Below are 22,942 nucleotides of genomic sequence, written 5' to 3'. Positions count from 1 at the left end.
AGGGTGTCTGTGGTGTTCGGAATCTCAGATTATTTCCAGGATGGAATGCTTGGTTCCTCCCTCTGGGTGGAGCACCTCACAATGGGATGATAAATCATGAGGCAAGGCATTGATGGGCTCATTAACAAAAGATAGTCCAGAGGGAGTTATCTATGAGTCATGCAGCAGGGCATTGATGGGCCATTAACAGAAAGATGGTCCAGAGGAAGGAGGCAAGGAAACACTGCCCCACCTGGTTTCAACAGCTCATGAGGATGGTAATAGAATACACTGCAACCCAGGACAGTTAGAGGATGCAGCCTGCTTTTTATCCTAATTTCCTGGCCGCATTTCCCTCTCTCTTTCTGCATTGGCTGAGGTACTTGAGAGGTATAGGCTTCCCGAATCGCCTAATACAGACCCTCTTCTAATGTAACCCCCTTTTTTTTTATTTTCCTATAGAATTTATGGTTCTTCCCATTGCTTCTTTCATCTCTCAGTATCTATCTTTACCTATCAGTAGACCCATGGATGATTTGTAAAGACTAAACCCTCTCACTCCTTTCATCAATCAGTGGAATTTCTCCCATTGTTTCTTTCTTCTTTTAGTATCTAGCCTTTACCTATCAGACCCAGGCTTTGTTTGTAAAGAAAAAGCTATCTCATTTCTTTTCAATTCCTCCTCTTTTATTTCCTTAATAATTGTCCTTAAAAACTTTAGTTATTATTGACTTAATTTTCTGTCCCTGGGTCTTTTTTGGTTTTGCAATTATTTGCAGTGACATCATTTGTAGATACAAAAATGCTGCTAGCAAGGATTTTCTTGCTAGTTTCTAAGTCCGTGAGAGACTTTTCTCTCTCACAGAAGAGGTAGCAGGGAATGTAAACAACCAAGACACCTGCAACCTTGAAAAGTCTTGTTTATGGTATAGTAGAAAAATATTTTGATAATGGATGTTTTAGGATTTTGGCCAATCACCCCCAAGGGGTGGCTGGTCCTTTGTCCAATTGGACTGTGAAGAAAAAAGTCTATAAAAGAGTTTGTAAAATAATTAAATAAATCAATCTTGCTGCACAATTCCTGCCTGTTGGATCTTCTCCTCCTCCTCCTCCCTATGGCTGCGGGACACGGTGATATACCATAGGGCCCAGGCCTGCGGTAATAATCATTTTCTGTCCTTTTGTAGCCATTTCTGGATCTGTAGGCATGGCTACTCCCTGCATCCCCTTGATCACATGTTGAATAAGTTGCACTAAGCAAGGGATGATGCTTCGAGTTGCTACAGCACATAAGATGAAAAAAGCATTTGTTTAACCCATAGTCCACCAGGTAACCATGAAAACATGTCCCATTCCCATCCTTTCCACATTTGGACAGGTACATGAGCTAACTTTCTTATTCCCTTTGTTATTTGTTTTACCACTTTCTATTGTCACCTATTTGCAAACAGCAGTTTGAGTAATTTAATTTTCTACACGCTCCCCCTTCTTCTGCGAATAGATAAACCCAAAGATAAAGTCCAGTCACAAACACTTTTTCCCACGTATACACCTCCTATTCTATTGAGACAATAAACGCCTCTTTCGGAAGAATGGAGTCGCCATGGACTTCTGTCTTCACCCTAAAATCCGGTCCCATTATGGACTTCACTCAGGGTGCTGACTCACCATTTAGGTTTGACTGGGCTGGCCACCCATGGCCAGTTTTCAGATTCTCCTGGCCTTCCACAGACCCAGAAATTGCTACGGTAAAAGGTTTTTGCTACTTCTCCTAGGATTAAAAATATGATTCTCCCACCTCTGGCCCAAATCTTACTGACAATATAAAGGAAAGATTATTAAGCAAATCATTCTAATGGTGCAATCTAATCACCTAATCTAATTGTCACGTTGTCTCCTGCACCACCTGTGGCGAGTGAAGGCACAGAAACAGTTTAACATAAAGAAAACAATGACAGTGAGGATTGCCCCCCCCCAATGACCGGAGATCCGTGAGGAAAGATATCCATAGAGACTATTTCAGCAGACAGTCTGTGGGTAGGCACACGAGGCTTTCCCCAATGTCGACACTCTGGCTACTGCTCCAGTCCACTCCTGCAGCGTGTCAGTAGTGGCCTCCTGTGGGAGTGTGTTAGCTTAGTTCAGTCCGGGTCTCCCCCCTATGTTCTGTAAGTTTGGTGTACCCCAGTGGGCACACCCCCCCCATTTTATTTAAATCACCCTGTCTGTCATTTTTATCTCCTCCCAGGACCCTGTCTGTCACTCTGCCACCCCTCCCAGGCTTCTGGAAAGTTCTAGCCAGGGGGCCAGGTGATTAGTCCTGGGAAAGGAGTCCCTCCCTTCCCCTGTTACAGTTGGTTCCTTTATGTGTCCCTCGTTCTGTTTGCCGCACCCTTCCCTTCCCTGGTTGGTTGTTCTGTACACCCCCCCCATGCCCCCCCCCGCCATAAAATGCCCTGGCGCGCGATCTGCAGGTGCTCTGGGTTGGGCACCCCTGGTGGTTGAGGTCCCCCCGTTCGGAGGACCAATAAACTTTCTGGATTTAACCCAACTCTGAGCCTGCCCCCTTTCCTCCGCCGTCTGCCTTTATTGCCGCGGTCCCTTGGAAGGACCCACGAGCCAGACCTTTGATCCCTCCAATATCAGAGGCTGGCCCCCGTTGCCTGCTGTGTCCCGAGCTGACCGGGCTGAGTGGGAACTGTTCCCAGAGGACACAACGGCAGCAGAAAACACTGGTTTAAACTGACTGAGTCAGGATACAACCTGACACCCTGTTATTCAGGGTGGCGGTAGCAGTCTGATAAAATGGTGGCTGCAGTCCTCCTGAAGTGGTGGATTGTTGGAACCCTGGGTTTAGAGAATTTAGGTTTCTGGGATATAATAATATATATATATATGTGTGTTACAATATGGAGGATTTGGGGTGTGGATTTGTTCTTCTTCTTTTCTCCTTCTTCACAAATCTGGGTGTTCTGGTATTGGGTCAAAAAACCTGCAGTGCGGATCATGAATAGTTAGTTATTGGATTATAAGTAAAAGCAAATTAGTTTGCATTCCATAATTGGGTAATTTGGACCTTAAAAGGCCTTGGAAGTTAGAACTCATGGCCATTTTTCCACCTTGTTAACTTGGAGGCACACTCTGTGCAGCTCTATTATAGATAAGAAATTATAAACATCAATTAGAAGAAAAGCCTGGCGTCTCCTGCGTTTCAATCCTAACTCTGAGTAAAAGAACTCGTGATTCAGAGGCAAAACGAAAATAGAGAAATCGACAGTGAATGTGGTTCTGTTGAAGCGGTGATCCTGTAGAAGGGTCTGCTCTTCCTCGGAAGGTCCACTGGTGGCTATGTAGCACTTGTCCTCTGGGAATCCAGTGGAAAAGGGTGTCTGTGGTGTTCGGAATCTCAGATTATTTCCAGGATGGAATGCTTGGTTCCTCCCTCTGGGTGGAGCACCTCACAATGGGATGATAAATCATGAGGCAAGGCATTGATGGGCTCATTAACAAAAGATAGTCCAGAGGGAGTTATCTATGAGTCATGCAGCAGGGCATTGATGGGCCATTAACAGAAAGATGGTCCAGAGGAAGGAGGCAAGGAAACACTGCCCCACCTGGTTTCAACAGCTCATGAGGATGGTAATAGAATACACTGCAACCCAGGACAGTTAGAGGATGCAGCCTGCTTTTTATCCTAATTTCCTGGCCGCATTTCCCTCTCTCTTTCTGCATTGGCTGAGGTACTTGAGAGGTATAGGCTTCCCGAATCGCCTAATACAGACCCTCTTCTAATGTAAACCCCTTTTTTTTTATTTTCCTATAGAATTTATGGTTCTTCCCATTGCTTCTTTCATCTCTCAGTATCTATCTTTACCTATCAGCAGACCCATGGATGATTTGTAAAGACTAAACCCTCTCACTCCTTTCATCAATCAGTGGAATTTCTCCCATTGTTTCTTTCTTCTTTTAGTATCTAGCCTTTACCTATCAGACCCAGGCTTTGTTTGTAAAGAAAAAGCTATCTCATTTCTTTTCAATTCCTCCTCTTTTATTTCCTTAATAATTGTCCTTAAAAACTTTAGTTATTATTGACTTAATTTTCTGTCCCTGGGTCTTTTTTGGTTTTGCAATTATTTGCAGTGACATCATTTGTAGATACAAAAATGCTGCTAGCAAGGATTTTCTTGCTAGTTTCTAAGTCCGTGAGAGACTTTTCTCTCTCACAGAAGAGGTAGCAGGGAATGTAAACAACCAAGACACCTGCAACCTTGAAAAGTCTTGTTTATGGTATAGTAGAAAAATATTTTGATAATGGATGTTTTAGGATTTTGGCCAATCACCCCCAAGGGGTGGCTGGTCCTTTGTCCAATTGGACTGTGAAGAAAAAAGTCTATAAAAGAGTTTGTAAAATAATTAAATAAATCAATCTTGCTGCACAATTCCTGCCTGTTGGATCTTCTCCTCCTCCTCCTCCCTATGGCTGCGGGACACGGTGATATACCATAGGGCCCAGGCCTGCGGTAATAATCATTTTCTGTCCTTTTGTAGCCATTTCTGGATCTGTAGGCATGGCTACTCCCTGCATCCCCTTGATCACATGTTGAATAAGTTGCACTAAGCAAGGGATGATGCTTCGAGTTGCTACAGCACATAAGATGAAAAAAGCATTTGTTTAACCCATAGTCCACCAGGTAACCATGAAAACATGTCCCATTCCCATCCTTTCCACATTTGGACAGGTACATGAGCTAACTTTCTTATTCCCTTTGTTATTTGTTTTACCACTTTCTATTGTCACCTATTTGCAAACAGCAGTTTGAGTAATTTAATTTTCTACACGCTCCCCCTTCTTCTGCGAATAGATAAACCCAAAGATAAAGTCCAGTCACAAACACTTTTTCCCACGTATACACCTCCTATTCTATTGAGACAATAACCGCCTCTTTCGGAAGAATGGAGTCGCCATGGACTTCTGTCTTCACCCTAAAATCCGGTCCCATTATGGACTTCACTCAGGGTGCTGACTCACCATTTAGGTTTGACTGGGCTGGCCACCCATGGCCAGTTTTCAGATTCTCCTGGCCTTCCACAGACCCAGCAATTGCTACGGTAAAAGGTTTTTGCTACTTCTCCTAGGATTAAAAATATGATTCTCCCACCTCTGGCCCAAATCTTACTGACAATATAAAGGAAAGATTATTAAGCAAATCATTCTAATGGTGCAATCTAATCACCTAATCTAATTGTCACGTTGTCTCCTGCACCACCTGTGGCGAGTGAAGGCACAGAAACAGTTTAACATAAAGAAAACAGTGACAGTGAGGATTGCCCCCCCCCAATGACCGGAGATCCGTGAGGAAAGATATCCATAGAGACTATTTCAGCAGACAGTCTGTGGGTAGGCACACGAGGCTTTCCCCAATGTCGACACTCTGGCTACTGCTCCAGTCCACTCCTGCAGCGTGTCAGTAGTGGCCTCCTGTGGGAGTGTGTTAGCTTAGTTCAGTCCGGGTCTCCCCCCTATGTTCTGTAAGTTTGGTGTACCCCAGTGGGCACACCCCCCCCGTTTTATTTAAATCACCCTGTCTGTCATTTTTATCTCCTCCCAGGACCCTGTCTGTCACTCTGCCACCCCTCCCAGGCTTCTGGAAAGTTCTAGCCAGGGGGCCAGGTGATTAGTCCTGGGAAAGGAGTCCCTCCCTTCCCCTGTTACAGTTGGTTCCTTTATGTGTCCCTCGTTCTGTTTGCCGCACCCTTCCCTTCCCTGGTTGGTTGTTCTGTACACCCCCCCCATGCCCCCCCCCGCCATAAAATGCCCTGGCGCGCGATCTGCAGGTGCTCTGGGTTGGGCACCCCTGGTGGTTGAGGTCCCCCCGTTCGGAGGACCAATAAACTTTCTGGATTTAACCCAACTCTGAGCCTGCCCCCTTTCCTCCGCCGTCTGCCTTTATTGCCGCGGTCCCTTGGAAGGACCCACGAGCCAGACCTTTGATCCCTCCAATATCAGAGGCTGGCCCCCGTTGCCTGCTGTGTCCCGAGCTGACCGGGCTGAGTGGGAACTGTTCCCAGAGGACACAACGGCAGCAGAAAACACTGGTTTAAACTGACTGAGTCAGGATACAACCTGACACCCTGTTATTCAGGGTGGCGGTAGCAGTCTGATAAAATGGTGGCTGCAGTCCTCCTGAAGTGGTGGATTGTTGGAACCCTGGGTTTAGAGAATTTAGGTTTCTGGGATATAATAATATATATATATGTGTGTGTTACAATATGGAGGATTTGGGGTGTGGATTTGTTCTTCTTCTTTTCTCCTTCTTCACAAATCTGGGTGTTCTGGTATTGGGTCAAAAAACCTGCAGTGCGGATCATGAATAGTTAGTTATTGGATTATAAGTAAAAGCAAATTAGTTTGCATTCCATAATTGGGTAATTTGGACCTTAAAAGGCCTTGGAAGTTAGAACTCATGGCCATTTTTCCACCTTGTTAACTTGGAGGCACACTCTGTGCAGCTCTATTATAGATAAGAAATTATAAACATCAATTAGAAGAAAAGCCTGGCGTCTCCTGCGTTTCAATCCTAACTCTGAGTAAAAGAACTCGTGATTCAGAGGCAAAACGAAAATAGAGAAATCGACAGTGAATGTGGTTCTGTTGAAGCGGTGATCCTGTAGAAGGGTCTGCTCTTCCTCGGAAGGTCCACTGGTGGCTATGTAGCACTTGTCCTCTGGGAATCCAGTGGAAAAGGGTGTCTGTGGTGTTCGGAATCTCAGATTATTTCCAGGATGGAATGCTTGGTTCCTCCCTCTGGGTGGAGCACCTCACAATGGGATGATAAATCATGAGGCAAGGCATTGATGGGCTCATTAACAAAAGATAGTCCAGAGGGAGTTATCTATGAGTCATGCAGCAGGGCATTGATGGGCCATTAACAGAAAGATGGTCCAGAGGAAGGAGGCAAGGAAACACTGCCCCACCTGGTTTCAACAGCTCATGAGGATGGTAATAGAATACACTGCAACCCAGGACAGTTAGAGGATGCAGCCTGCTTTTTATCCTAATTTCCTGGCCGCATTTCCCTCTCTCTTTCTGCATTGGCTGAGGTACTTGAGAGGTATAGGCTTCCCGAATCGCCTAATACAGACCCTCTTCTAATGTAAACCCCTTTTTTTTTAAATTTTCCTATAGAATTTATGGTTCTTCCCATTGCTTCTTTCATCTCTCAGTATCTATCTTTACCTATCAGCAGACCCATGGATGATTTGTAAAGACTAAACCCTCTCACTCCTTTCATCAATCAGTGGAATTTCTCCCATTGTTTCTTTCTTCTTTTAGTATCTAGCCTTTACCTATCAGACCCAGGCTTTGTTTGTAAAGAAAAAGCTATCTCATTTCTTTTCAATTCCTCCTCTTTTATTTCCTTAATAATTGTCCTTAAAAACTTTAGTTATTATTGACTTAATTTTCTGTCCCTGGGTCTTTTTTGGTTTTGCAATTATTTGCAGTGACATCATTTGTAGATACAAAAATGCTGCTAGCAAGGATTTTCTTGCTAGTTTCTAAGTCCGTGAGAGACTTTTCTCTCTCACAGAAGAGGTAGCAGGGAATGTAAACAACCAAGACACCTGCAACCTTGAAAAGTCTTGTTTATGGTATAGTAGAAAAATATTTTGATAATGGATGTTTTAGGATTTTGGCCAATCACCCCCAAGGGGTGGCTGGTCCTTTGTCCAATTGGACTGTGAAGAAAAAAGTCTATAAAAGAGTTTGTAAAATAATTAAATAAATCAATCTTGCTGCACAATTCCTGCCTGTTGGATCTTCTCCTCCTCCTCCTCCCTATGGCTGCGGGACACGGTGATATACCATAGGGCCCAGGCCTGCGGTAATAATCATTTTCTGTCCTTTTGTAGCCATTTCTGGATCTGTAGGCATGGCTACTCCCTGCATCCCCTTGATCACATGTTGAATAAGTTGCACTAAGCAAGGGATGATGCTTCGAGTTGCTACAGCACATAAGATGAAAAAAGCATTTGTTTAACCCATAGTCCACCAGGTAACCATGAAAACATGTCCCATTCCCATCCTTTCCACATTTGGACAGGTACATGAGCTAACTTTCTTATTCCCTTTGTTATTTGTTTTACCACTTTCTATTGTCACCTATTTGCAAACAGCAGTTTGAGTAATTTAATTTTCTACACGCTCCCCCTTCTTCTGCGAATAGATAAACCCAAAGATAAAGTCCAGTCACAAACACTTTTTCCCACGTATACACCTCCTATTCTATTGAGACAATAACCGCCTCTTTCGGAAGAATGGAGTCGCCATGGACTTCTGTCTTCACCCTAAAATCCGGTCCCATTATGGACTTCACTCAGGGTGCTGACTCACCATTTAGGTTTGACTGGGCTGGCCACCCATGGCCAGTTTTCAGATTCTCCTGGCCTTCCACAGACCCAGCAATTGCTACGGTAAAAGGTTTTTGCTACTTCTCCTAGGATTAAAAATATGATTCTCCCACCTCTGGCCCAAATCTTACTGACAATATAAAGGAAAGATTATTAAGCAAATCATTCTAATGGTGCAATCTAATCACCTAATCTAATTGTCACGTTGTCTCCTGCACCACCTGTGGCGAGTGAAGGCACAGAAACAGTTTAACATAAAGAAAACAATGACAGTGAGGATTGCCCCCCCCAATGACCGGAGATCCGTGAGGAAAGATATCCATAGAGACTATTTCAGCAGACAGTCTGTGGGTAGGCACACGAGGCTTTCCCCAATGTCGACACTCTGGCTACTGCTCCAGTCCACTCCTGCAGCGTGTCAGTAGTGGCCTCCTGTGGGAGTGTGTTAGCTTAGTTCAGTCCGGGTCTCCCCCCTATGTTCTGTAAGTTTGGTGTACCCCAGTGGGCACACCCCCCCCGTTTTATTTAAATCACCCTGTCTGTCATTTTTATCTCCTCCCAGGACCCTGTCTGTCACTCTGCCACCCCTCCCAGGCTTCTGGAAAGTTCTAGCCAGGGGGCCAGGTGATTAGTCCTGGGAAAGGAGTCCCTCCCTTCCCCTGTTACAGTTGGTTCCTTTATGTGTCCCTCGTTCTGTTTGCCGCACCCTTCCCTTCCCTGGTTGGTTGTTCTGTACACCCCCCCCATGCCCCCCCCGCCATAAAATGCCCTGGCGCGCGATCTGCAGGTGCTCTGGGTTGGGCACCCCTGGTGGTTGAGGTCCCCCCGTTCGGAGGACCAATAAACTTTCTGGATTTAACCCAACTCTGAGCCTGCCCCCTTTCCTCCGCCGTCTGCCTTTATTGCCGCGGTCCCTTGGAAGGACCCACGAGCCAGACCTTTGATCCCTCCAATATCAGAGGCTGGCCCCCGTTGCCTGCTGTGTCCCGAGCTGACCGGGCTGAGTGGGAACTGTTCCCAGAGGACACAACGGCAGCAGAAAACACTGGTTTAAACTGACTGAGTCAGGATACAACCTGACACCCTGTTATTCAGGGTGGCGGTAGCAGTCTGATAAAATGGTGGCTGCAGTCCTCCTGAAGTGGTGGATTGTTGGAACCCTGGGTTTAGAGAATTTAGGTTTCTGGGATATAATAATATATATATATATGTGTGTTACAATATGGAGGATTTGGGGTGTGGATTTGTTCTTCTTCTTTTCTCCTTCTTCACAAATCTGGGTGTTCTGGTATTGGGTCAAAAAACCTGCAGTGCGGATCATGAATAGTTAGTTATTGGATTATAAGTAAAAGCAAATTAGTTTGCATTCCATAATTGGGTAATTTGGACCTTAAAAGGCCTTGGAAGTTAGAACTCATGGCCATTTTTCCACCTTGTTAACTTGGAGGCACACTCTGTGCAGCTCTATTATAGATAAGAAATTATAAACATCAATTAGAAGAAAAGCCTGGCGTCTCCTGCGTTTCAATCCTAACTCTGAGTAAAAGAACTCGTGATTCAGAGGCAAAACGAAAATAGAGAAATCGACAGTGAATGTGGTTCTGTTGAAGCGGTGATCCTGTAGAAGGGTCTGCTCTTCCTCGGAAGGTCCACTGGTGGCTATGTAGCACTTGTCCTCTGGGAATCCAGTGGAAAAGGGTGTCTGTGGTGTTCGGAATCTCAGATTATTTCCAGGATGGAATGCTTGGTTCCTCCCTCTGGGTGGAGCACCTCACAATGGGATGATAAATCATGAGGCAAGGCATTGATGGGCTCATTAACAAAAGATAGTCCAGAGGGAGTTATCTATGAGTCATGCAGCAGGGCATTGATGGGCCATTAACAGAAAGATGGTCCAGAGGAAGGAGGCAAGGAAACACTGCCCCACCTGGTTTCAACAGCTCATGAGGATGGTAATAGAATACACTGCAACCCAGGACAGTTAGAGGATGCAGCCTGCTTTTTATCCTAATTTCCTGGCCGCATTTCCCTCTCTCTTTCTGCATTGGCTGAGGTACTTGAGAGGTATAGGCTTCCCGAATCGCCTAATACAGACCCTCTTCTAATGTAAACCCCTTTTTTTTTTAATTTTCCTATAGAATTTATGGTTCTTCCCATTGCTTCTTTCATCTCTCAGTATCTATCTTTACCTATCAGCAGACCCATGGATGATTTGTAAAGACTAAACCCTCTCACTCCTTTCATCAATCAGTGGAATTTCTCCCATTGTTTCTTTCTTCTTTTAGTATCTAGCCTTTACCTATCAGACCCAGGCTTTGTTTGTAAAGAAAAAGCTATCTCATTTCTTTTCAATTCCTCCTCTTTTATTTCCTTAATAATTGTCCTTAAAAACTTTAGTTATTATTGACTTAATTTTCTGTCCCTGGGTCTTTTTTGGTTTTGCAATTATTTGCAGTGACATCATTTGTAGATACAAAAATGCTGCTAGCAAGGATTTTCTTGCTAGTTTCTAAGTCCGTGAGAGACTTTTCTCTCTCACAGAAGAGGTAGCAGGGAATGTAAACAACCAAGACACCTGCAACCTTGAAAAGTCTTGTTTATGGTATAGTAGAAAAATATTTTGATAATGGATGTTTTAGGATTTTGGCCAATCACCCCCAAGGGGTGGCTGGTCCTTTGTCCAATTGGACTGTGAAGAAAAAAGTCTATAAAAGAGTTTGTAAAATAATTAAATAAATCAATCTTGCTGCACAATTCCTGCCTGTTGGATCTTCTCCTCCTCCTCCTCCCTATGGCTGCGGGACACGGTGATATACCATAGGGCCCAGGCCTGCGGTAATAATCATTTTCTGTCCTTTTGTAGCCATTTCTGGATCTGTAGGCATGGCTACTCCCTGCATCCCCTTGATCACATGTTGAATAAGTTGCACTAAGCAAGGGATGATGCTTCGAGTTGCTACAGCACATAAGATGAAAAAAGCATTTGTTTAACCCATAGTCCACCAGGTAACCATGAAAACATGTCCCATTCCCATCCTTTCCACATTTGGACAGGTACATGAGCTAACTTTCTTATTCCCTTTGTTATTTGTTTTACCACTTTCTATTGTCACCTATTTGCAAACAGCAGTTTGCGTAATTTAATTTTCTACACACTCCCCCTTCTTCTGCGAATAGATAAACCCAAAGATAAAGTCCAGTCACAAACACTTTTTCCCACGTATACACCTCCTATTCTATTGAGACAATAAACGCCTCTTTCGGAAGAATGGAGTCGCCATGGACTTCTGTCTTCACCCTAAAATCCGGTCCCATTATGGACTTCACTCAGGGTGCTGACTCACCATTTAGGTTTGACTGGGCTGGCCACCCATGGCCAGTTTTCAGATTCTCCTGGCCTTCCACAGACCCAGCAATTGCTACGGTAAAAGGTTTTTGCTACTTCTCCTAGGATTAAAAATATGATTCTCCCACCTCTGGCCCAAATCTTACTGACAATATAAAGGAAAGATTATTAAGCAAATCATTCTAATGGTGCAATCTAATCACCTAATCTAATTGTCACGTTGTCTCCTGCACCACCTGTGGCGAGTGAAGGCACAGAAACAGTTTAACATAAAGAAAACAATGACAGTGAGGATTGCCCCCCCCCCAATGACCGGAGATCCGTGAGGAAAGATATCCATAGAGACTATTTCAGCAGACAGTCTGTGGGTAGGCACACGAGGCTTTCCCCAATGTCGACACTCTGGCTACTGCTCCAGTCCACTCCTGCAGCGTGTCAGTAGTGGCCTCCTGTGGGAGTGTGTTAGCTTAGTTCAGTCCGGGTCTCCCCCCTATGTTCTGTAAGTTTGGTGTACCCCAGTGGGCACACCCCCACCCCCCGTTTTATTTAAATCACCCTGTCTGTCATTTTTATCTCCTCCCAGGACCCTGTCTGTCACTCTGCCACCCCTCCCAGGCTTCTGGAAAGTTCTAGCCAGGGGGCCAGGTGATTAGTCCTGGGAAAGGAGTCCCTCCCTTCCCCTGTTACAGTTGGTTCCTTTATGTGTCCCTCGTTCTGTTTGCCGCACCCTTCCCTTCCCTGGTTGGTTGTTCTGTACACCCCCCCCATGCCCCCCCCCCGCCATAAAATGCCCTGGCGCGCGATCTGCAGGTGCTCTGGGTTGGGCACCCCTGGTGGTTGAGGTCCCCCCGTTCGGAGGACCAATAAACTTTCTGGATTTAACCCAACTCTGAGCCTGCCCCCTTTCCTCCGCCGTCTGCCTTTATTGCCGCGGTCCCTTGGAAGGACCCACGAGCCAGACCTTTGATCCCTCCAATATCAGAGGCTGGCCCCCGTTGCCTGCTGTGTCCCGAGCTGACCGGGCTGAGTGGGAACTGTTCCCAGAGGACACAACGGCAGCAGAAAACACTGGTTTAAACTGACTGAGTCAGGATACAACCTGACACCCTGTTATTCAGGGTGGCGGTAGCAGTCTGATAAAATGGTGGCTGCAGTCCTCCTGAAGTGGTGGATTGTTGGAACCCTGGGTTTAGAGAATTTAGGTTTCTGGGATATAATAATATATATATATATGTGTGTTACAATATGGAGGATTTGGGGTGTGGATTTGTTCTTCTTCTTTTCTCCTTCTTCACAAATCTGGGTGTTCTGGTATTGGGTCAAAAAACCTGCAGTGCGGATCATGAATAGTTAGTTATTGGATTATAAGTAAAAGCAAATTAGTTTGCATTCCATAATTGGGTAATTTGGACCTTAAAAGGCCTTGGAAGTTAGAACTCATGGCCATTTTTCCACCTTGTTAACTTGGAGGCACACTCTGTGCAGCTCTATTATAGATAAGAAATTATAAACATCAATTAGAAGAAAAGCCTGGCGTCTCCTGCGTTTCAATCCTAACTCTGAGTAAAAGAACTCGTGATTCAGAGGCAAAACGAAAATAGAGAAATCGACAGTGAATGTGGTTCTGTTGAAGCGGTGATCCTGTAGAAGGGTCTGCTCTTCCTCGGAAGGTCCACTGGTGGCTATGTAGCACTTGTCCTCTGGGAATCCAGTGGAAAAGGGTGTCTGTGGTGTTCGGAATCTCAGATTATTTCCAGGATGGAATGCTTGGTTCCTCCCTCTGGGTGGAGCACCTCACAATGGGATGATAAATCATGAGGCAAGGCATTGATGGGCTCATTAACAAAAGATAGTCCAGAGGGAGTTATCTATGAGTCATGCAGCAGGGCATTGATGGGCCATTAACAGAAAGATGGTCCAGAGGAAGGAGGCAAGGAAACACTGCCCCACCTGGTTTCAACAGCTCATGAGGATGGTAATAGAATACACTGCAACCCAGGACAGTTAGAGGATGCAGCCTGCTTTTTATCCTAATTTCCTGGCCGCATTTCCCTCTCTCTTTCTGCATTGGCTGAGGTACTTGAGAGGTATAGGCTTCCCGAATCGCCTAATACAGACCCTCTTCTAATGTAAACCCCTTTTTTTTTAATTTTCCTATAGAATGTATGGTTCTTCCCATTGCTTCTTTCATCTCTCAGTATCTATCTTTACCTATCAGCAGACCCATGGATGATTTGTAAAGACTAAACCCTCTCACTCCTTTCATCAATCAGTGGAATTTCTCCCATTGTTTCTTTCTTCTTTTAGTATCTAGCCTTTACCTATCAGACCCAGGCTTTGTTTGTAAAGAAAAAGCTATCTCATTTCTTTTCAATTCCTCCTCTTTTATTTCCTTAATAATTGTCCTTAAAAACTTTAGTTATTATTGACTTAATTTTCTGTCCCTGGGTCTTTTTTGGTTTTGCAATTATTTGCAGTGACATCATTTGTAGATACAAAAATGCTGCTAGCAAGGATTTTCTTGCTAGTTTCTAAGTCCGTGAGAGACTTTTCTCTCTCACAGAAGAGGTAGCAGGGAATGTAAACAACCAAGACACCTGCAACCTTGAAAAGTCTTGTTTATGGTATAGTAGAAAAATATTTTGATAATGGATGTTTTAGGATTTTGGCCAATCACCCCCAAGGGGTGTCTGGTCCTTTGTCCAATTGGACTGTGAAGAAAAAAGTCTATAAAAGAGTTTGTAAAATAATTAAATAAATCAATCTTGCTGCACAATTCCTGCCTGTTGGATCTTCTCCTCCTCCTCCTCCCTATGGCTGCGGGACACGGTGATATACCATAGGGCCCAGGCCTGCGGTAATAATCATTTTCTGTCCTTTTGTAGCCATTTCTGGATCTGTAGGCATGGCTACTCCCTGCATCCCCTTGATCACATGTTGAATAAGTTGCACTAAGCAAGGGATGATGCTTCGAGTTGCTACAGCACATAAGATGAAAAAAGCATTTGTTTAACCCATAGTCCACCAGGTAACCATGAAAACATGTCCCATTCCCATCCTTTCCACATTTGGACAGGTACATGAGCTAACTTTCTTATTCCCTTTGTTATTTGTTTTACCACTTTCTATTGTCACCTATTTGCAAACAGCAGTTTGAGTAATTTAATTTTCTACACGCTCCCCCTTCTTCTGCGAATAGATAAACCCAAAGATAAAGTCCAGTCACAAACACTTTTTCCCACGTATACACCTCCTATTCTATTGAGACAATAACCGCCTCTTTCGGAAGAATGGAGTCGCCATGGACTTCTGTCTTCACCCTAAAATCCGGTCCCATTATGGACTTCACTCAGGGTGCTGACTCACCATTTAGGTTTGACTGGGCTGGCCACCCATGGCCAGTTTTCAGATTCTCCTGGCCTTCCACAGACCCAGCAATTGCTACGGTAAAAGGTTTTTGCTACTTCTGCTAGGATTAAAAATATGATTCTCCCACCTCTGGCCCAAATCTTACTGACAATATAAAGGAAAGATTATTAAGCAAATCATTCTAATGGTGCAATCTAATCACCTAATCTAATTGTCACGTTGTCTCCTGCACCACCTGTGGCGAGTGAAGGCACAGAAACAGTTTAACATAAAGAAAACAATGACAGTGAGGATTGCCCCCCCCCCAATGACCGGAGATCCGTGAGGAAAGATATCCATAGAGACTATTTCAGCAGACAGTCTGTGGGTAGGCACACGAGGCTTTCCCCAATGTCGACACTCTGGCTACTGCTCCAGTCCACTCCTGCAGCGTGTCAGTAGTGGCCTCCTGTGGGAGTGTGTTAGCTTAGTTCAGTCCGGGTCTCCCCCCTATGTTCTGTAAGTTTGGTGTACCCCAGTGGGCACACCCCCCCCCCGTTTTATTTAAATCACCCTGTCTGTCATTTTTATCTCCTCCCAGGACCCTGTCTGTCACTCTGCCACCCCTCCCAGGCTTCTGGAAAGTTCTAGCCAGGGGGCCAGGTGATTAGTCCTGGGAAAGGAGTCCCTCCCTTCCCCTGTTACAGTTGGTTCCTTTATGTGTCCCTCGTTCTGTTTGCCGCACCCTTCCCTTCCCTGGTTGGTTGTTCTGTACACCCCCCCCCCATGCCCCCCCCCCGCCATAAAATGCCCTGGCGCGCGATCTGCAGGTGCTCTGGGTTGGGCACCCCTGGTGGTTGAGGTCCCCCCGTTCGGAGGACCAATAAACTTTCTGGATTTAACCCAACTCTGAGCCTGCCCCCTTTCCTCCGCCGTCTGCCTTTATTGCCGCGGTCCCTTGGAAGGACCCACGAGCCAGACCTTTGATCCCTCCAATATCAGAGGCTGGCCCCCGTTGCCTGCTGTGTCCCGAGCTGACCGGGCTGAGTGGGAACTGTTCCCAGAGGACACAACGGCAGCAGAAAACACTGGTTTAAACTGACTGAGTCAGGATACAACCTGACACCCTGTTATTCAGGGTGGCGGTAGCAGTCTGATAAAATGGTGGCTGCAGTCCTCCTGAAGTGGTGGATTGTTGGAACCCTGGGTTTAGAGAATTTAGGTTTCTGGGATATAATAATATATATATATATGTGTGTTACAATATGGAGGATTTGGGGTGTGGATTTGTTCTTCTTCTTTTCTCCTTCTTCACAAATCTGGGTGTTCTGGTATTGGGTCAAAAAACCTGCAGTGCGGATCATGAATAGTTAGTTATTGGATTATAAGTAAAAGCAAATTAGTTTGCATTCCATAATTGGGTAATTTGGACCTTAAAAGGCCTTGGAAGTTAGAACTCATGGCCATTTTTCCACCTTGTTAACTTGGAGGCACACTCTGTGCAGCTCTATTATAGATAAGAAATTATAAACATCAATTAGAAGAAAAGCCTGGCGTCTCCTGCGTTTCAATCCTAACTCTGAGTAAAAGAACTCGTGATTCAGAGGCAAAACGAAAATAGAGAAATCGACAGTGAATGTGGTTCTGTTGAAGCGGTGATCCTGTAGAAGGGTCTGCTCTTCCTCGGAAGGTCCACTGGTGGCTATGTAGCACTTGTCCTCTGGGAATCCAGTGGAAAAGGGTGTCTGTGGTGTTCGGAATCTCAGATTATTTCCAGGATGGAATGCTTGGTTCCTCCCTCTGGGTGGAGCACCTCACAATGGGATGATAAATCATGAGGCAAGGCATTGATGGGCTCATTAACAAAAGATAGTCCAGAGGGAGTTATCTATGAGTCATGCAGCAGGGCATTGATGGGCCATTAACAGAAAGATGGTCCAGAGGAAGGAGGCAAGGAAACACTGCCCCACCTGGTTTCAACAGCTCATGAGGATGGTAATAGAATACACTGCAACCCAGGACAGTTAGAGGATGCAGCCTGCTTTTTATCCTAATTTCCTGGCCGCATTTCCCTCTCTCTTTCTGCATTGGCTGAGGTACTTGAGAGGTATAGGCTTCCCGAATCGCCTAATACAGACCCTCTTCTAATGTAAACCCCTTTTTTTTTTAAATTTTCCTATAGAATTTATGGTTCTTCCCATTGCTTCTTTCATCTCTCAGTATCTATCTTTACCTATCAGCAGACCCATGGATGATTTGTAAAGACTAAACCCTCTCACTCCTTTCATCAATCAGTGGAATTTCTCCCATTGTTTCTTTCTTCTTTTAGTATCTAGCCTTTACCTATCAGACCCAGGCTTTGTTTGTAAAGAAAAAGCTATCTCATTTCTTTTCAATTCCTCCTCTTTTATTTCCTTAATAATTGTCCTTAAAAACTTTAGTTATTATTGACTTAATTTTCTGTCCCTGGGTCTTTTTTGGTTTTGCAATTATTTGCAGTGACATCATTTGTAGATACAAAAATGCTGCTAGCAAGGATTTTCTTGCTAGTTTCTAAGTCCGTGAGAGACTTTTCTCTCTCACAGAAGAGGTAGCAGGGAATGTAAACAACCAAGACACCTGCAACCTTGAAAAGTCTTGTTTATGGTATAGTAGAAAAATATTTTGATAATGGATGTTTTAGGATTTTGGCCAATCACCCCCAAGGGGTGGCTGGTCCTTTGTCCAATTGGACTGTGAAGAAAAAAGTCTATAAAAGAGTTTGTAAAATAATTAAATAAATCAATCTTGCTGCACAATTCCTGCCTGTTGGATCTTCTCCTCCTCCTCCTCCCTATGGCTGCGGGACACGGTGATATACCATAGGGCCCAGGCCTGCGGTAATAATCATTTTCTGTCCTTTTGTAGCCATTTCTGGATCTGTAGGCATGGCTACTCCCTGCATCCCCTTGATCACATGTTGAATAAGTTGCACTAAGCAAGGGATGATGCTTCGAGTTGCTACAGCACATAAGATGAAAAAAGCATTTGTTTAACCCATAGTCCACCAGGTAACCATGAAAACATGTCCCATTCCCATCCTTTCCACATTTGGACAGGTACATGAGCTAACTTTCTTATTCCCTTTGTTATTTGTTTTACCACTTTCTATTGTCACCTATTTGCAAACAGCAGTTTGAGTAATTTAATTTTCTACACGCTCCCCCTTCTTCTGCGAATAGATAAACCCAAAGATAAAGTCCAGTCACAAACACTTTTTCCCACGTATACACCTCCTATTCTATTGAGACAATAACCGCCTCTTTCGGAAGAATGGAGTCGCCATGGACTTCTGTCTTCACCCTAAAATCCGGTCCCATTATGGACTTCACTCAGGGTGCTGACTCACCATTTAGGTTTGACTGGGCTGGCCACCCATGGCCAGTTTTCAGATTCTCCTGGCCTTCCACAGACCCAGCAATTGCTACGGTAAAAGGTTTTTGCTACTTCTCCTAGGATTAAAAATATGATTCTCCCACCTCTGGCCCAAATCTTACTGACAATATAAAGGAAAGATTATTAAGCAAATCATTCTAATGGTGCAATCTAATCACCTAATCTAATTGTCACGTTGTCTCCTGCACCACCTGTGGCGAGTGAAGGCACAGAAACAGTTTAACATAAAGAAAACAATGACAGTGAGGATTGCCCCCCCCAATGACCGGAGATCCGTGAGGAAAGATATCCATAGAGACTATTTCAGCAGACAGTCTGTGGGTAGGCACACGAGGCTTTCCCCAATGTCGACACTCTGGCTACTGCTCCAGTCCACTCCTGCAGCGTGTCAGTAGTGGCCTCCTGTGGGAGTGTGTTAGCTTAGTTCAGTCCGGGTCTCCCCCCTATGTTCTGTAAGTTTGGTGTACCCCAGTGGGCACACCCCCCCCCCGTTTTATTTAAATCACCCTGTCTGTCATTTTTATCTCCTCCCAGGACCCTGTCTGTCACTCTGCCACCCCTCCCAGGCTTCTGGAAAGTTCTAGCCAGGGGGCCAGGTGATTAGTCCTGGGAAAGGAGTCCCTCCCTTCCCCTGTTACAGTTGGTTCCTTTATGTGTCCCTCGTTCTGTTTGCCGCACCCTTCCCTTCCCTGGTTGGTTGTTCTGTACACCCCCCCCCCCATGCCCCCCCCCGCCATAAAATGCCCTGGCGCGCGATCTGCAGGTGCTCTGGGTTGGGCACCCCTGGTGGTTGAGGTCCCCCCGTTCGGAGGACCAATAAACTTTCTGGATTTAACCCAACTCTGAGCCTGCCCCCTTTCCTCCGCCGTCTGCCTTTATTGCCGCGGTCCCTTGGAAGGACCCACGAGCCAGACCTTTGATCCCTCCAATATCAGAGGCTGGCCCCCGTTGCCTGCTGTGTCCCGAGCTGACCGGGCTGAGTGGGAACTGTTCCCAGAGGACACAACGGCAGCAGAAAACACTGGTTTAAACTGACTGAGTCAGGATACAACCTGACACCCTGTTATTCAGGGTGGCGGTAGCAGTCTGATAAAATGGTGGCTGCAGTCCTCCTGAAGTGGTGGATTGTTGGAACCCTGGGTTTAGAGAATTTAGGTTTCTGGGATATAATAATATATATATATGTGTGTGTTACAATATGGAGGATTTGGGGTGTGGATTTGTTCTTCTTCTTTTCTCCTTCTTCACAAATCTGGGTGTTCTGGTATTGGGTCAAAAAACCTGCAGTGCGGATCATGAATAGTTAGTTATTGGATTATAAGTAAAAGCAAATTAGTTTGCATTCCATAATTGGGTAATTTGGACCTTAAAAGGCCTTGGAAGTTAGAACTCATGGCCATTTTTCCACCTTGTTAACTTGGAGGCACACTCTGTGCAGCTCTATTATAGATAAGAAATTATAAACATCAATTAGAAGAAAAGCCTGGCGTCTCCTGCGTTTCAATCCTAACTCTGAGTAAAAGAACTCGTGATTCAGAGGCAAAACGAAAATAGAGAAATCGACAGTGAATGTGGTTCTGTTGAAGCGGTGATCCTGTAGAAGGGTCTGCTCTTCCTCGGAAGGTCCACTGGTGGCTATGTAGCACTTGTCCTCTGGGAATCCAGTGGAAAAGGGTGTCTGTGGTGTTCGGAATCTCAGATTATTTCCAGGATGGAATGCTTGGTTCCTCCCTCTGGGTGGAGCACCTCACAATGGGATGATAAATCATGAGGCAAGGCATTGATGGGCTCATTAACAAAAGATAGTCCAGAGGGAGTTATCTATGAGTCATGCAGCAGGGCATTGATGGGCCATTAACAGAAAGATGGTCCAGAGGAAGGAGGCAAGGAAACACTGCCCCACCTGGTTTCAACAGCTCATGAGGATGGTAATAGAATACACTGCAACCCAGGACAGTTAGAGGATGCAGCCTGCTTTTTATCCTAATTTCCTGGCCGCATTTCCCTCTCTCTTTCTGCATTGGCTGAGGTACTTGAGAGGTATAGGCTTCCCGAATCGCCTAATACAGACCCTCTTCTAATGTAAACCCCTTTTTTTTTTAATTTTCCTATAGAATTTATGGTTCTTCCCATTGCTTCTTTCATCTCTCAGTATCTATCTTTACCTATCAGCAGACCCATGGATGATTTGTAAAGACTAAACCCTCTCACTCCTTTCATCAATCAGTGGAATTTCTCCCATTGTTTCTTTCTTCTTTTAGTATCTAGCCTTTACCTATCAGACCCAGGCTTTGTTTGTAAAGAAAAAGCTATCTCATTTCTTTTCAATTCCTCCTCTTTTATTTCCTTAATAATTGTCCTTAAAAACTTTAGTTATTATTGACTTAATTTTCTGTCCCTGGGTCTTTTTTGGTTTTGCAATTATTTGCAGTGACATCATTTGTAGATACAAAAATGCTGCTAGCAAGGATTTTCTTGCTAGTTTCTAAGTCCGTGAGAGACTTTTCTCTCTCACAGAAGAGGTAGCAGGGAATGTAAACAACCAAGACACCTGCAACCTTGAAAAGTCTTGTTTATGGTATAGTAGAAAAATATTTTGATAATGGATGTTTTAGGATTTTGGCCAATCACCCCCAAGGGGTGGCTGGTCCTTTGTCCAATTGGACTGTGAAGAAAAAAGTCTATAAAAGAGTTTGTAAAATAATTAAATAAATCAATCTTGCTGCACAATTCCTGCCTGTTGGATCTTCTCCTCCTCCTCCTCCCTATGGCTGCGGGACACGGTGATATACCATAGGGCCCAGGCCTGCGGTAATAATCATTTTCTGTCCTTTTGTAGCCATTTCTGGATCTGTAGGCATGGCTACTCCCTGCATCCCCTTGATCACATGTTGAATAAGTTGCACTAAGCAAGGGATGATGCTTCGAGTTGCTACAGCACATAAGATGAAAAAAGCATTTGTTTAACCCATAGTCCACCAGGTAACCATGAAAACATGTCCCATTCCCATCCTTTCCACATTTGGACAGGTACATGAGCTAACTTTCTTATTCCCTTTGTTATTTGTTTTACCACTTTCTATTGTCACCTATTTGCAAACAGCAGTTTGAGTAATTTAATTTTCTACACGCTCCCCCTTCTTCTGCGAATAGATAAACCCAAAGATAAAGTCCAGTCACAAACACTTTTTCCCACGTATACACCTCCTATTCTATTGAGACAATAACCGCCTCTTTCGGAAGAATGGAGTCGCCATGGACTTCTGTCTTCACCCTAAAATCCGGTCCCATTATGGACTTCACTCAGGGTGCTGACTCACCATTTAGGTTTGACTGGGCTGGCCACCCATGGCCAGTTTTCAGATTCTCCTGGCCTTCCACAGACCCAGCAATTGCTACGGTAAAAGGTTTTTGCTACTTCTCCTAGGATTAAAAATATGATTCTCCCACCTCTGGCCCAAATCTTACTGACAATATAAAGGAAAGATTATTAAGCAAATCATTCTAATGGTGCAATCTAATCACCTAATCTAATTGTCACGTTGTCTCCTGCACCACCTGTGGCGAGTGAAGGCACAGAAACAGTTTAACATAAAGAAAACAATGACAGTGAGGATTGCCCCCCCCCAATGACCGGAGATCCGTGAGGAAAGATATCCATAGAGACTATTTCAGCAGACAGTCTGTGGGTAGGCACACGAGGCTTTCCCCAATGTCGACACTCTGGCTACTGCTCCAGTCCACTCCTGCAGCGTGTCAGTAGTGGCCTCCTGTGGGAGTGTGTTAGCTTAGTTCAGTCCAGGTCTCCCCCCTATGTTCTGTAAGTTTGGTGTACCCCAGTGGGCACACCCCCCCCGTTTTATTTAAATCACCCTGTCTGTCATTTTTATCTCCTCCCAGGACCCTGTCTGTCACTCTGCCACCCCTCCCAGGCTTCTGGAAAGTTCTAGCCAGGGGGCCAGGTGATTAGTCCTGGGAAAGGAGTCCCTCCCTTCCCCTGTTACAGTTGGTTCCTTTATGTGTCCCTCGTTCTGTTTGCCGCACCCTTCCCTTCCCTGGTTGGTTGTTCTGTACACCCCCCCCATGCCCCCCCCCGCCATAAAATGCCCTGGCGCGCGATCTGCAGGTGCTCTGGGTTGGGCACCCCTGGTGGTTGAGGTCCCCCCGTTCGGAGGACCAATAAACTTTCTGGATTTAACCCAACTCTGAGCCTGCCCCCTTTCCTCCGCCGTCTGCCTTTATTGCCGCGGTCCCTTGGAAGGACCCACGAGCCAGACCTTTGATCCCTCCAATATCAGAGGCTGGCCCCCGTTGCCTGCTGTGTCCCGAGCTGACCGGGCTGAGTGGGAACTGTTCCCAGAGGACACAACGGCAGCAGAAAACACTGGTTTAAACTGACTGAGTCAGGATACAACCTGACACCCT

The sequence above is a fragment of the Aphelocoma coerulescens genome (assembly GCF_041296385.1).
Source record: "Aphelocoma coerulescens isolate FSJ_1873_10779 chromosome W unlocalized genomic scaffold, UR_Acoe_1.0 ChrW_unloc_scaf_2, whole genome shotgun sequence".
NCBI classification, from domain to species: Eukaryota; Metazoa; Chordata; class Aves; order Passeriformes; family Corvidae; genus Aphelocoma; species Aphelocoma coerulescens.
The sequence above is the reverse complement of the archived record's forward strand: the minus strand, read 5'-3'. Positions refer to the sequence as shown.